A 16852-nucleotide genomic window follows, 5' to 3' on the forward strand; every position below is an offset into this window, starting at 1 on the left:
TGGCGACCCTACTTACGGCAACCCTACGTGTTATATGTAGTTTTTCGTAAAGAAATTATTTTTCTTACTGGTTAGATTGAATTCCCTGAAATACTTTAATTACTTTTTCGGTTACTGTACCTAACAGAAGCGCCGTTACCCTCATGGAAAAAATTTGCGAAAATATCAAGGAAGGAAGCATCATTTATTTGGATTGCTGGAAAGGATACAATACAAGTGAGTTCGAAAGTGCTGGATTTCTGCATGGAACTGTTAATCACAAATATAACTTTGTGGATTCCAACACGGGCGTTCACACACAACATGTAGAGCGCATGTGGGGCTCAGCCAAATGGCGCAACAAAAAACAGAGAGGAACAGCCCGTCATCATCTTGACTCATACCTTATCAATTTATATGGCGCCAAGCTCAAGCTGTTAATGGCGAAGACGGTTTTCAATCAGTGCTAAAAGCAATAGCCAAAAGATTTCCGCCGAAAAAATAATTCTGCAACTTATTCAAATTCGAAACCGGAAGGGTTTAATTGCTATCTTATATTTTAAAACAAAATAATATAAAAATCTGTATTAAAAATTATCTGTAATTAATAAATGTACATTTTCTTATTATTCATACTTTTTTACTCAAACTTACAAATCGCGCCAACCTGGTTGCGATAACCCAGGCAGCATGCATTCGTAAATTGCACGAGAAAAATACGTGCAATTTACGAATGGCCTTTCGTATAAAAAACGTTCAAGTTGAACGTAAAATTATCATAAAAAGTGTCCAGTGGCAATTGCTAAATATTTACGTATATTTTTACGTTTTACTATACGTAAAATTTAGGTATATTTACGCGAGAGACTACTGTTCATTCGCAACTTTTACGTATAATATACGTAAATTTCAGGGATTTACGTATATTTTTAGTAAAAATTTACGTATATTTATCGCATATACGTAAATCTCAATTTTTTTGCTTCACGTATGCGTATATATTTAGTAAAAATTTACGTAAATTTCCCCTATTTTTTACTGTATATAAACGTATATATTAGGTAAAAATTAAGGTAGATATTCTCCGTATTTAAAACGTATATATTATCCCGTACAAAAAACGTATATATTTGATAGAAATTAACGTATATATTTCCCGTAATTTACGGTACAAAAACGTATATATTTGATAGTAATTGACCTAAATCTTCCCTATGTTTTCTTTGCATATGCGAATGACTGGTAAAAATTTAATCCGATGTATTCTCCATTTTACTGTGTATAAATGCACATTTTTTGGTAAAAAATTTGCATAAATCTCCAATAACCTTTTCACTGCAGTTTTCATAAAACGTACTTTTAATCTTATATTTTTTATATAAATCTATGCAAAAACTTTCTGTATGCTATGATTAAAAGGTAAAATAATTTTTATATCAAATTCTTACATATCTGCCTTTTTATGTACAGCAATATGGAATATATATAACTGGAAAATTTAAATGCACTAGTAAATGAAAAAAAAAAAAAAAAAAAATTATATTAAAAAATTACGTAACACTTAAAGGCTGAAAATGACTTTTAATATTTCATTTCAAAGTGACTACAAAATATGCAATAAATTTTGTAAACATCAATTCTGTGTTTTAAATCAATTAATGCTATCGTTCATTTGCATTTTTGTTTACTAAATTCATTTCATAAATTTAAATTTAGTAAACAACTGTAGCAAACAGTTGTTTACTAAATTCATTATTACTAAATAACACTTAAATAAATTATTTGCTTTTCCAAAGGACATTTTCTTATGCCATGTAAATGAACAATAGCATTAATTGATTTAAAACATAGAACTCCGGTTTACAAAATTTATTGCATACTTTGTAGTCACTTTGAAATGAAATATTAAAAGTGATTTTCAGCCTTTTAGTGTTATATAATTTTTGCATAGAAATTAATTTTTTTTTGCATTTAAATTTTCCAGTTATATATATTCCATATTGCTGTACATACCTAAAAGGTGGATATGTAAAAATTTGATATTAAATTAATATTATCTTTTAATCATAATATGCAGAACATTTTTGCATAGATTTATATAAAAAATAAAAGATTAAAATAAGCACATTTTACGAAAAATGCAGTAAATAGGTAATTGGAGATTTATGCAAATTTTTTACCAAAAATGTGCACTTATACACAGTAAAGAGAAGACATCGGACTAAATTTTTACCAAAGTCATTCGTATATGCAAAGAAAACATAGGGAAGATTTAGGTCAATTATCAAATATATAAGCTTTTGTTCCGTAAAATACAGAGAATATCTATGTTAATTTCTATCTAAAGTACAATATAGTTAATTAACAAATTCAGTAAACGAATGTAGCACAAAAGAAAACATCATACGTTTAGATTATTTGAATGAGTGTGCTAAATTTTAAAATTGTTAAATATAGACCAGGAAATTGTAGAAAACTTACCTTTTCCAATAGTTTACCAAGTTGACTTTGTTATTTTCCTTGAAGATGAATGTTTAATGTCACAAATATTTCATTCATATCTTCAGATAATACACAAATACATACATATTTATTTATTAAAATTCAGTTTATCCCAAACATCTTAAAGAAAATATTAATTTGCATGCAAGTTAATCTAGTAACTTCTGTTTTAATTACACACATAATTATGATATGTAAAAATTTTACATTTATCAGTCAATCTTGCAATGTATTGTAATCTATTATTGTTGTCTTTTTCAGTTTAAAATTTTATAAATATATTAGATCAGTACTAAAAGTTCACCTCTACAAAAGAAATGCTTTATTGAGGTATTTTTAAAAAGTTCCCTTTTACAAGGTAACTGTTAATTTCATAAATAAGTTCATAAAATTATGCAAATTCAAAATTACCTAAATATGTTCTTTATTTTATCTTATATACCAGATAAAATTTTAAAAAGTTAATTTGTTTAGGAATATTAAAGTTTTTAAATATTTATCTCATGTGACTTTTTCTATAACATCATTATAAATGTACATGTTGATGTGGACATACCAATTATTTTTTTTCATCATATAGCTTTATGGTATTAAATGATTTAAAAAGAGGCAACTGGACAAAAGAAAGCAATTAGAAGTTGGCTAATTTTTTATTAATTTGTTGTCAAATGCTGTGCATTTTAGATTATGCTCATATGATGACAATGAGTTATTTAAATTATAAAATTATTATGAACATATCCCACATAAATTAACAAGTATAAAATTTCAAGTTGTTTGAAGTATTATGAACTGTAATACTTGCAAAAGAAATACACATGAAATTAATTTAAGAATTAGGTTTATTTTACAGGTATTCGAAAACTGCAATTACTGTTAAACAATAAAAACTAACATTAAATCTGAAGAGCATATTTTTTTCAATAATAAAATTCAACATAAACTTCATGCAGCTTCGCCATATTTGTTCTATAGTTCGCTGTCTTTAATATCCTGTTCAATATTTGTAAAAGTGAATTCTTTGTCACCCAATGTTTTGAGAACAGCTCCTAAACAAGAAAAAGAAAAATTTGTAATAATTTCACACTTCAGATGTTTTCAGCTTTTAAATATAGTTGAAGTATTAAGAGATGCATATAAAATGCACTGAGTATCTCATATTTAAAAATTTACATTTCAGTAATTAAAAATTTAATTCCATACTATCACACAGTAAGCTTCAATTATATACCTTACACAATGCCTATAATTTCAAGTAAAAAATACTTAAGATTTGTTTAGAACTGCAAAGTTGAGAAAGTCTTTAATGGCTATGTTTGTATTTAAGTACATGAGAAAAAACTTAATTTTGTATTAATTATATTGCATTAGCCTTTTCAATTTTATTCCTACATATAGTAAAGAATATTCACTTTCTTACAGATAACCTTTTCTTAAATAAAGAGTAAGCAGGAAACTAATCACAACACTATATACATATAACAGAATACTTCATAAACATATACATGTCATTAACATATGTATATGCATTAACAGGCTATTTTACACATTTCAATAAACCAGAAACCAATACACAATCAAAAGTATTATCAGTAAATTCCTCCAAAATCAGAGCAAAAATCTTTAATTATCATAACAATGGCATCTCAGTTTGCAATATAAAATATTTCAAGTCTACATTCATGTGCATTCTAAGCAAACAGAAAGCTGAATAACAATAAAATTATAAATACCATAAAAAAGTTAAGAGCCACGTAGAATGATAGCAAGACTAAATGAAGTCTTCCTTCAAAAATCAATTTTAATTCAAAAATTTGCCTTCCTGTTTAACATCTCAAAATAGGGTTACTGCTTTCACTAACTCAATTTCCTGTCTTGGCAAAATAAAAATTGTCACTTCTGTTGCAGGAAATATTTGCTGCAAACTTTGTATGCAAATAATCCAATGAAAAAATTTTAATTGTGGCTTGAATATTTTCTTTATTAAATAAATGAAAAATTCCCACATATTAATTTATGATCCACATGAAGCTTTTTACCTCTACCATATCATGCAGCTATTTTAAAATATATACTCTCATATAAAAGCCACAGAATTTTTTTACCAATATTAATATAGTATAAATCATTAATAAATCTTCTAAAAACAGCCCCAAAATTTCTAAATTTGATACCCAAAACATAATTCTACGTAACTGTTAATGTATGCATTTGCTTGCACATACTTAAAATGAATTATACACACAAAAACTTAACATATTAACTTTAATAAATTCTTAATTAGCAGGATGACTCAATTAAGGCAAAATATGAAAGAAATCTACCTGATGGAATAGTTGTAAAAGATATATTTAAAAAAAGCTAATATTGTTTACCTTACACATGGCAGAAATTGAGTAAACTGTATGCAGCTGGATTATTTATTAGGAATAGAAGTTAGATCAAAGTACCAAAGTTACACTAGAGCTTTAACCATTTGGGTGCAAAGAAGCATCTCAATTTAAAAAAGAATAATTTAAAAAAGCTAATAGAATTTTATAACTTTTACAATCTAGTACAAATATTAGACACATAAACAACACTAAATGCCATTATTTACTTGCATATTTTCCTTCTTTGTGTACTTTACTCCTTAATTTTTCAGGATATGATTTAGAAACAGAGTTATGGTAAAAATGTATACTGGTATAAAAAAAAAAAAAAAAAAAAAAAAAAAAAAAAAAAAAAATATTGCTGAAACTGATAAGTCCTCTGAATTATATACTATAGTGCAAAGAGGGATGGAATATGTGACTAAATATGATAAATCAGATTACAATAACATTAAACAAATAACATGAAAAACTGAAAAAAGAAATTTTATTTGAAATTATTTTTTAACTCATGGAAAGACAGACAGTATTTCCAACTTATTAAATTCAATTATATTTTACCTTCGTCAAACCAATATTGGTAAGAGAGTTGTATTTAAAATCGGTGCTAAGCTAAAGCTGCTTTCTTGCCTAATTTTATACTATTGAAAATACCGGTAATTGTCAAAGTTATTCATACTCAATATGTGTAAGATTATTAATGAGCTGCCAAACCGCAGTTAACCATCTAATATACTACATTCAACGTTATTATTTTTCTTTTTGAATGTCAGGTTTTCATTATTTCTGCCAATATATCTGTAACAGGACATAAAGATTGAGTTAATGTAGAATAGAAAATTACCTTGCAAGTTAACACCTTTACCTTAGTGGCAGTACTTCATTCTCTAGAAAAAACATTTTAAATTATTATACTTAAACAAAAAAGTCATATTTGTTACAGCAAAACATCATTAAGACAATAAACCAGAGTTGAATGCAAATCTAGTTTAACTCCATTCTTGAAAACTAGTTTATTACTTTCAATTTAATTTAAAAATAATAAAAAATAAGGTACGTATTACGATGACTACCTAGATATCTCGTCTAAACTGGCAATCCTTGTAGGTTATACAGGTTAACCCTAACATAGGTTATAGAGGGCACTAAGATAGAGAGTATTAATCCCACACTAGGGACTCTAATATTTGGTAGGAACAGTTTGAAAAGTGAAACAGATATTTATAGTGAACCAATGCAAAACAAAAACAATAGTTCTTTAGGGACAAAGCCCATTTGGACTAATAAATACGAGTAAATTAACAGCTTTTAGCTATTTTTTCTTCTTGTAAAAAATAGACATACAGAATATTTTTAGAAAATAACAGTACTTTAAGCATGCATTTTCCACATATTTAACACAATAATTCATTCTAGCTCTGTTGCAATACTGGCAAAGGTACTCCTCTGTTATTAGGACGGGATTCAGAAATGTACAATGAAACCTCGAGATACGAGGAAAGTATGAGCAAAATACGAGCATTAATTCGAGTAACAAGCAATGAGCCAGGCTGTTGGTACAAGTGGCGCCATTTCCCTACATGGCTCAACTCGGGGAATCCCCTCGTCAGATCACTCAGTGTTCTCTTATATATGTGTTTGTGCACTTGTAAATTAATTGTTTTGACATTTAACGTGAAAATAATTATTTCAAGATGCCTCGCAAGAAGATTGTTGGCTCAGATAGTGCTGCAAAGAAAAATAAGGAGGCCATGGCCGTCGACTAAGAAAGAAATCATAGATAAACATAAACATGGTGACGGAATTGGCGAAGACTTGCGGCCTTTCAACATCGAAAATCTATACTATTCTGAAGAAGCAGGAAGTAATTAAGAAACCTGATGTAGCCAAAGGAATTATCGTTGCTTCCAAGCACCATAAAAGTACTCCTAGATGTTGAGAAGCTGTTGTTGGTGTGGATTAATGAGAAGGAGTTAAAATGTTGGTAACAAAGTTAAACTATTGTTATATTATTTACCAGTGTTATTTATTAGGAAAAATTGACTTGATATTAAAATGTTGATATTTTTTGGGGTGTGGAATGGGTTAACTGAATTTCCATTATTTTCAATGAGGAAGCTTGTTTCTAGATACGAGAAATTCGCTATACCAGTTGAATGCTGGAACGAATTAAACTCGTATCTCGGGGTTCCACTGTAGATATGTAAGCATGTGTATGTGCATATATGTGTATAAGTATACACATACATACATAAAGAATATACACATGCACACACGAGCACCTACATTTAAAAATGCATGCATATAAACACACATTTCTGAATCTGGTCCTGATAACAGAAGAATACCTACATGAATCATAGGATTTACATTAATCAGTTTTATTAGAATTCTTAAATGCAGAGGATTTACATTAATCAGTTTTATTAGAATTTTTAAATGCAGAGGATTTACATTAATCAGCTTAAATGAAATCTTCACTATCCGAAAATTCAGTTTCATTTCCAGCTTAAACTGTATCACAACAATCTCATTTATATTATTTCCCTCTAACAACTGAACATTTTGAAAACCTTTTCTATTCCATGGAAAACTAATGCTACATTAAACATACATTTTCTAAATCTGAAAATTTTAAGTTAGCTTAGAAACTGTAATCATTCTTAAAAAAGTTTGATTTATGCAGATGTTAGATCAATAAAATTACTTTCCTGTGAAAAAGTAATATGGCATTGAATTACACGATTTTACACATCAAGATATACTGAGTGAAAATTCCTGAAATGTTTTATTTCTTGGTATCTCTGCAAGAATTGTATAAATAAGACTACCTCCCTTTTTAAAAAAAAAAAATGTTTAGTAAATACTATGAAGAAAATTGGTTACATTATTTACAGTTCATAATTAATAGAAAATAAATCATTTCTTAGCTTATCAGAATTTATTTTTATCACATTCATAAACAGTACTAATTTAAACAAACATACCATTATGATTTCAATAACTATGAAATAGAAAATCCAAATCTGCATCTTTGATGATCTAGTAGATTGGACATCTCGTTTATTACAATTCAGCAGGGTGCTGACTGCCCAGACTGTAATATATATATATATATATATATATATATATATATATATAATTAATTTACAAGGGAAAAGCAACAAAAATATAAACAATTTCTTGGTTTTATATAAGCATTTCTGCACATTTACAATTTTAATTTTTTTAACTATCTAGTTATATTAAAATACATGATTTAGTAAAATATAATTCAAATAATTTAAGGTATTTTAGATCAAATACTAATTTTTCAATAAATTTTTTCATGCAAGTCTAATAATCAACATAACTATCAAGTTTTGACTTCGAAAATTATGTTTAGAGAAACTTGAAGCTGCAGTAAATAGTAATAAATTTATTCAAAACTGAAAGTAAAGCATTCTTACTTTATTTTCTTTAACTATGGCAGATCTTTTAAAACAACAAAATCAAACAAACAAAAAAGAAATGCATTCATGAAAGGACTTAGGACTTAATTATTATTCATGAAAGGATATATTTCAGTAATTACAAGTGCATAAAAATTCAGTATATATATAAAAAAAAATTAACACAGATTTGGAACAAAGTACCTGTGTTTCTATGGCATAAAATTTCCTTTTTTAATAGCACAATATCTTTGAGTTAAAGATTATATATTAAAGCAAATTTAAAAAACTAAATTCAAAAATAAGAAATTATATTATTTTTAGGGAAAACACTAAGCAAATAAAAAATTTTGAATTTCACAAATAAATGAAAGTTACATGCTTTATTTTTTGGCATAAGGTAGATAACATTTCCATAACAGATTTCTGAACAATTAGTCATGTTAATATTGCCTTTCTTTTTCCATTAAAAGCTATTTCCTGCTTAATTACAGTATGCTTTAAGATAAATATTAAAACGTTTGAGTAAAAATAATATAACTGTAAAAAGGTGAGACACATACAAAAAGGAGTGACACATACAGTAAGAAACAGACTAGTGCAAAATTTAACAGTACCAAATCCTGAAAATGAATCATTAGGCACGTACACAAAAGAACAACACATGGAAAATCACATTTCCTACACAGACGCTATTTATAAAATTTTATATAGGTGAAGAAAGTACGAGTATTAAACACTGAAAATATAAAATATTCACTTACTTTCTTCAAATAATTAGTAACTTCGATGGATTCAGTCACAAACGCCAATCCACGAACAAACAGTATTCTTTGCGACTTTACCATTCTCTTCGACCGCCATTGACTGACTGACTGATAACTTATAGCCAGAATACCACTGAGATCAGTAGTTTATCTGGCTCAATCAAATTTATGCCGGATGGGCACAATAACATAGAACTATCTTCACATAATGTCCGCAGTAAGGAGGAGAAAGACGGTTAAAGAATAGGAAGACCAGCAACGCGAGAGCTCACAAGCAAGTAACCGGCCCGGTAAAGGCGTGACTAAGTGGGAGTCATAAAATGAGTGTAGAATGTGAATAAAACTAGAGAATTTAAGAAATACACAGTACAATAAATGAGTAAAATACAAAATTAAGAATGCTAATAAACACATTGGGTACATCATTTACAGGTGGGCACTAGGTGGGAAAGTTCGGGTCCCTGATAAGGTGGGCCGCAAGCAGAGGATCTGTAAGGAACAGGCGAAAAATCAAGCATAGGTGCGAAGGAAAGGTATATAGAAAGGGGGGCAATTTCGTATTTGAGGAGAGTAAAAAGAAACTTCGTACATTTTTTACGAGTTCAAAAGGCCAGAAAGAAAAGATGGGACAAAATAAAATTTAAAATAAATGGCCCAGAAATAATAGAGAAAAAAAAGAAAGGGCCTAAAGAAAGAAAAGGAAAAGAAGTAGAAAATATCCTAAAATACGATTGTGTCTATGAGTGTAGTTAAGGAGTTCATCTGCAAAAATTAGTGTCTTTAAGAAGCAAACTTTAGCTAAGTTTAATAAAAAAAAAATAATAAATGAATGAATTCCTACATGGTAATGTGTATGCCCTAATCTTGAGACCTAACTAGAAAAGACATATATCATCACAGAGATGTACATAATATTTTAACTAAAGTAACATTAACTATTGCCGTTCCCAAAAAATTCATGTATATTTCAGAAAAACAGTAATTGACAAAATCATAAATCCATACACAGTGTGAGAGCATATCAACAAAAATAAATTATACAGTTTATTTTTCTTAAATATTAGTTAAATATAAAATTAATTTATTAATTTAACAGTTGTAATTTATTATAGTACAAGTTTAATAAATTCCGTCACCCTGTATTTATATTTGATCATAATTCCAAGTTTGATACCTGAAGAAAAAAAAAAGGTCGGGGATCTTAGTTACAAAAATCACAATCTATACTCATCGATAAGGCTCCTATAAACCAGGCTGAATCATCAGGCATTCGCGCTCCCAAGTGGGAGATGTAATGGCGGCTGAGTGGTTAAGGTGCAACAATTTTTTGTGTTTTTTTTGTGTAAAATGGGCGGATGTACAGCTATTAATTGTTCAAATCATTCACGGAAAGGTCATACATTGGTAAAATTTCCTAAAAATGAAGAAAGAAGAAAAATATGGGTAAATAATTGCCGAAGAGACAATTGCAAACCTGGTCCAGGCGCTGAACTTTGCTTAGTAAGTATAATGTTAATTACGCCTTCATTTAGAGTTTATATCTTCTCTGATGTTTATAATGTGCAAGTAAAGTGAAATTCTTGTGTACAATAACCTGAGTATCTGCTAATTTCTGTAATAATAGCTATAATTAAATAAGTCTAGGGTTAATGTACCCGTCGCCAAACATCGCCAATGTAGATGTTTTGAATATGGAAAAGAAATTTCTCTTCTAATATAAAGCGCGGATTTTGTTTTCCTGTGCTAATTGTGGAATTTATACTAATGTAACATGAAAATCATTAGCATATTGAAATTTATTAAAAAATAAATAATAATTTGGAAAGTCAAGATAAAATCTGAATGTTTGCTAAAGATATATGTAACATTATACTATAGTTGCAATATCGTTGGAATGATATATAATTTTTTCTTTATTTTATAATCACTATTGTTAAAAAGTTAGATGAGTTGTTTATGCACGGTGCCCACTACTGTTTCTTGGTTAAAATAACTTCCAGAATTTTGACATTGACATCTGAAGTCAATAGAATAAATTGAATAGTGTGAGACAAAATATATATAATCTGACTTCAATAATTGCAAGGATTGTGCAAGTTTATTTATAATCACAGTATTATACAATTTGGCAATGGAGTAAAGATTTAGAAATGAATGCAAAAATTCAAATTAATATTTTCTTGTTTCTAATTATAGAAATATAGTCTATTTTCCAGTATAAAGTTTTACTTAAAAGTATGGGAAAGCAGATTTGTTTCATGCATGATCTTTATAATACTGGTATGAAATGAATGAATTTTAATCTGTAAACAATTTTTTGTTAATATTGAAATGCGTTTCTTTGGGTACATTTTTAGGCACTTGTGGATCATGTCAGACAACATGCAATAGAAAAAAGATGTCCGTGTGCATAAATTTTTCCATTGTGTTACTTCATTTTATCTAAATTTCAAGGATAATTCTTTTCATTTTTATATGGCATGTTATCAGTATAAAGGCTAGTGAAAATAAATTGGTATGTGTATCTGTTTTTGAAGTGTAATGCTTAAATAAAAAGATGGTGTGTGTTTCTTCATTTAAACAAAATTTCAAGGATAGTATTTTTCAGTGTTGTACGGTTTGTTATTTCTCAATGTAATGTGTAACAAGGGGAAAAAAAACTGGTATGGTATATCTGTTTTTTAAGCATGATAATTTTATTTATTTCTTTAGTGATGCATATATATAGAGAGAAGGTGTTTGGTCCAACTGAAGTTATAATAAATCTAATTTTACTAGATCTCTCCCTCCCCTCAGGTGTAGAAAATTTTCAAGTGCAGAAAGTTTATTTGCAGAATTAATTCATTTCTGATAAACTTATTATCATTAATTTTTTATATAACATGTTATTAAGTTACACATTTGACTACTGTGTAATAAAATTGTATTTAGGGCAAAAAATTAACTATAATTTTGCATCTGGTGACTAATATCATATGCTTCTAAGAATATTACTTTAACTTTTTCCATAATTTTTGTATTTCAGGAACATGAAACTGTTATTTTGATATACTTAAATAATAAAAGTGTGTATCTGAATCAATTAATGGATACAAATATTTTACAGTTATTTTTAGAAGATATTTGCCATATCGCTTCTAATAATTCATAAAGTATGTTAAAATATAGGTAAATAATTTGGTGCAGAATTCAAATTTAGGGTTTAAAATATAGTGAATCATAAGACTAAATGATTTTTATTGTCATGATTTGCCTGGGCTTAAGAATGTACTTTTCGCCCGGTGGAAATTGTCATCAAACTGTCCTGAACAGGCTTTTTGTTGATAATAACTTCCAGGCTTATCAGTACCTCCTTTTGAGTGGAGGGTATGCAAATATAGTACCCAATTTAAATTACATTGTGATTGTAATAATATTGTGGTATGAAATAAGTGATTATAATTACAATTTAGGTAATTGCATTGTAATTATATTACATTGTATCTGTGAACTCTTAATTTCATTACTTTATGCAATTATGTTGTAAGTGCATAATCTAATTGCAATAATATAATCTATTTGCAATTACAAAATAATTATAAATGCAGTTACATCTTAAATAGAGGCCATTTTAATACTTTTAAATTTTCGCAAGATAACTTCCCATTAAGGTTCATTTGGAGGAAACTATGCAAATATTAAAAAAGAAGTTATGCTAAATTTACATATTTTGTACAGTACTTTCTTGTTATAATGCTGTTCAATATATCTTCAATACTTTTGTAAATTTAACGACATTCTTTGCAATCACTGTGGTGCTTTAAAAAGAAGTTTCTTAGTTATGCTTTCTAATAAGAATGGGTTTAAAATTAAGTATTATGTATAATAACTAGCAGTTAAAAAAAACTTGACTGCATGAAAATGCTGTTGCTGTGTAAAATAAAAAATAAGCTTTCTTTTATGCTTTGAAATGAATTACATGTGGTTAAGTCGTCCTTTTACAATTTAAGAATGTGGTTAACACACATTCTTAAATTGGACAGGTTTTATCTAAATTATTAGTATAAAATATATAAACTATGAATTATTTTGTAACATAACTCAAATTACAAAATTCATTCTATATACGTTCAAAGTTATTATCTTTTATGGAATAACTGTTTTTTTAATTTAGGTAAAAACTGGATTTTTAGAAGTATTACAAATACAATGCAACACAAAGGTGATCTGATCGAAGAGGAAGGACTTTTTATTACGGTTTCTAGTTCGTATTTATATTACATTTGATGAAAAGCATCCAAAACACAGAATGCTGTACTTTCTTCTTCCATATTATGTTATGAAATATTTCACACATTTAAAAGAAAGTGTTTCTTCAGAATCTTGCACAATTATTTCCATGTACCTCAGACTTAAATGACAACATATTCTTAAGTTATTTTTTTAGTATGAATTTACAGTGTTTTTATGGAAATTTTTGTTAAAATGTCATTAAGATAAATTTATTTGCACACTCTACGCTTTAACTATTTCCCCATTTGACACTATTGAAAGTTTTTATTCATATCTTATTTATTATAGTCTGCTAACGAAACTGAAACATCTAAAGAATAAGTTATTTTGAATATGTTTACAAAATATACGCGAAATTTTTATTTAAGTGAAAACGTCTATATACTATTCGAGAATTAATAAATTATCCGAAAAGTTTATATGCGCTGAATACCGCGCGTCTATAAAATAAATCTTTAAAAAAACAGCAGACATTCAGCCAGCGTGTGCGATAAACGCGCCAAAATTGGCAGCGCGTTCACTCCCTCTCCAAGAGAGAAACGTTGGTGATTCAGCCTGGTTTACAGGAGCCTTACTCATCGATGGTCAAGAGATCCCCATTTTTTCCCTCTCAAGAAATTCCTAAGCACGAAGAGGGGGGCCTCCGAAGGGTGTGAATTGCTGATAAGAACGGAGTACTGATAAGGAATGTGGCGTCTCTACGGAATAGTTACGAAGAAAAGAACCACATGACTTGCTACTATTACTAACTATTGTATAATGCTAGAATCTTATGAAAAATAATAAATAAAGAAATTTAATTGCACTCTAGTGATAGAGAAACATATATTGTATAAAGAACAGAATGTTACTTATCTGAATATTCCGTGTCAGGGCCTCTTTTGGATTTCTCGTGTTGATAGTAAGCAGCTAACAAAACATCTGAAGTTTCGAAAAAGCGAAGTTTCCTTTTTTCAATTTGATGAATGAGACATTGCATAGGAAAGGTGAATTAAACTTTTTTAGAGAGTTGAAAATATTTACTGAAACAGTTATTTAAAAAATTTCGGAGCTATGTTTAGACACTGCCTCCAGCTTTCGTGATCGCAACGCCCTCCCGAATACGAATCCATTCAATATGTCGTAGGTAAAGATATCAGAATTTCTCATATGGTCACAGTTCAGAGCTTTCGTGAAGAATTTCCTGTTGATCTTATTCAGGTGCTCTTCTAGAGTGTCCAGTTTTAAGTCACAGTGTAGTGTAGCATTGCTCACAAAAAAGTGAGCATGGGTGATAAGCCTTAAGACTTTGTTTTGCATGATTTGAAGTCTTTTTATATCCTCCTTGGTAGCCGTGCACCAGGCCGGCGACGCATAAGTCATCAATGGCCTAATTGCCGTGATATAAACTAGCCTGTTTTTCCTGAGGTCTAAGCTAGAATAATTACCCAATATAGGGATGAGACTATTTACAACAGTGAAAATTTTTCTTCTGACCTCTGTTATATGATCTCCCCATTTTAATCTTTCATTTAGCATTACTCCTAAATATTTCGCCTTACTAACTCTAGGAATCTCTTCAGAGAATAAGAAGAGCTTACTGTTAATAGTCAACTGTGTATTTTTCCTCCTTATCAATAATAATTGCGACTTGCTGGCATTAATAGCAATTCTCCAAGTCTTACAACACTTTTCTACCACTGGTAGAAGCTCCTGTAATTTCTTGATTGCATGGTGTGCGTTTGCGGACTTTACGGCTAATGCCGTATCGTCCGCATAGCACCCAAGAAAGTAATTTCTGCCAATGTGAGCCCTAGGAAAGTCATGAACATAAAATAAATACAGGACGGGCCCTAAAATGGACCCCTGTGGGACGCCTGCATTCATGGTGCGTAAACTGGAGATGTCCTTTCCAATAGCCACAGTGAATTTCCCATTAGTGATGAAAGACATAATTAGCTGAATCAGCTCTCTATCCATAGGGAGATTTATAAGTTTATAAATAAGCCCCTCATGCCAGACGCGGTCGAATGCCTTCGCCACGTCTAGCATGAGTAAGGCGACATTTTGTTTCTTGTGAAGCGCATCCCCACAAAACTCGACGAGCCGAACCAGCTGCTTCGTTGTTGGAAGCTTTCTCCGGAAACCAAATTGTTCCGGAGGCAGTAATTCAATATAGTTTTTCAATCTGCTGTAGATTAATCTCTCAAAGACCTTTCCTAGTCCCGGAAGCAAGCTAATGGGCCTGTACCCATCTGGCTTAGTGTTATCCTTGCCGGGCTTAGGCAATAAAATAACTTTTGCGATTTTCCATTTTGTGGGAAAATAGCATTGACTAAGACACGCATTGATAATACTCGTGAATTTTGTCACAACATTGCAGGACAGATTTTTAAGTGCGTGATTATTAATACCGTCTATGCCAGGGGCCTTTTTGACTTTAAGCTTCTTTGTGATTTCTTTGATCTCACTGGGGGTAGCAGTGGCCATGTACCTCTTAGCAGTGTGGGCATTAAGCCAATCCCTAACAAAGTAGCATGCCTCATTGACAAAATTAATGTCCATGGGCGTCATGTTAGGTCTGAACTGCTCTTCTAAATGGTCCGCAAGGACCGTCGATTTGTCTTTATTGTTGAGAGCAACAGAGTTTTCAGTATAAATCGGCTTATTGCATGTACGCTGCCTTTTCAAGTTACGCATGAACGTCCAGAGACTGCCATCATTCGGACTAAGATTCTGAATTTTTTCTTCCCATACATCTCTCTTATGCTCATCTATTTTCTTTTTAATTAATTTATTTAATTTGTTCACATCTCTTTTAACGTGAGGGCTCCATGTAAGGTGCCACGCTTTCCTCATCCTATTCCGGTTCTTAATTATCTCTCTAATTTCCTGTGGCAGAATGCCAGCGTTATTATTTCTTCTCACGTGTCTAGAGGCATTTTCAATAGCATTATTGATTGAATCAGTGAGGGTATCAACTGCATCATCTATATCTTTCCGCGAGTTCAGAGTATCAAAGATGGGCGGATTCTGACTGAGAAACTTCTGGAACTTATGCCAGTCAGTCGTGCGGATCATTTCATTTTCTGCCTCTTTAGTAGTGCCTAGGTAAGCAATGACCGGTATATGGTCAGAGCTCAATTCGTGCTTTACTTCAGTATAAATAGGGATTGAAGTATTTGTCAGAAGAATATCAAGAAGGTCTGCATTTCTTGGGTTCTGTGGTCTATACGTATACTCCTCAGTAACATGCAAGGCAACTGGGTGATTATTTATAAATTCAAGAGGACCTTACCATTTTGGTTAGTTTTACGGCACCCCCACTCGGAGTGCTTTGCGTTGAGATCACCCGTTAGGATATACTTATTAGTGTCAGAGAGAAGTTTGGAAAGAACACTTTCCGTCAGTAGTTTCCTGGGCGGATTATAAAATGAAATGAAATTCAAATTACCATATTGCGGTAAGTACACTGAGACTGCGACCATCTCATGTCCGTCGTTTCTATCTTGGCTAATCAAACAGGACTGTAGCGAGTTTCGCACATAAA

General features: G+C 30.1%; 1 long non-coding RNA gene across 1 annotated transcript; it reads right to left on the reverse strand.

Annotated features, from left to right (window-relative positions):
* Nucleotides 1–3147: 3147 nt before the first annotated feature.
* LOC146999270 (uncharacterized) lies at nucleotides 3148–10020 on the reverse strand. The gene is made up of 4 exons (XR_015042376.1): nucleotides 9049–10020; nucleotides 7841–7950; nucleotides 5698–5740; nucleotides 3148–3530 (listed from the first exon to the last, which is right to left on the reverse strand). It is a non-coding gene; the product is annotated as an uncharacterized LOC146999270 (long non-coding RNA).
* Between the last annotated feature and the right edge of the window lie 6832 nt (nucleotides 10021–16852).

This window comes from Stegodyphus dumicola, chromosome 1 (assembly GCF_044657685.1).
Source record: "Stegodyphus dumicola isolate Sdum_Otavi_A_Nest chromosome 1, ASM4465768v1".
Lineage (NCBI taxonomy): Eukaryota > Metazoa > Arthropoda > Arachnida > Araneae > Eresidae > Stegodyphus > Stegodyphus dumicola.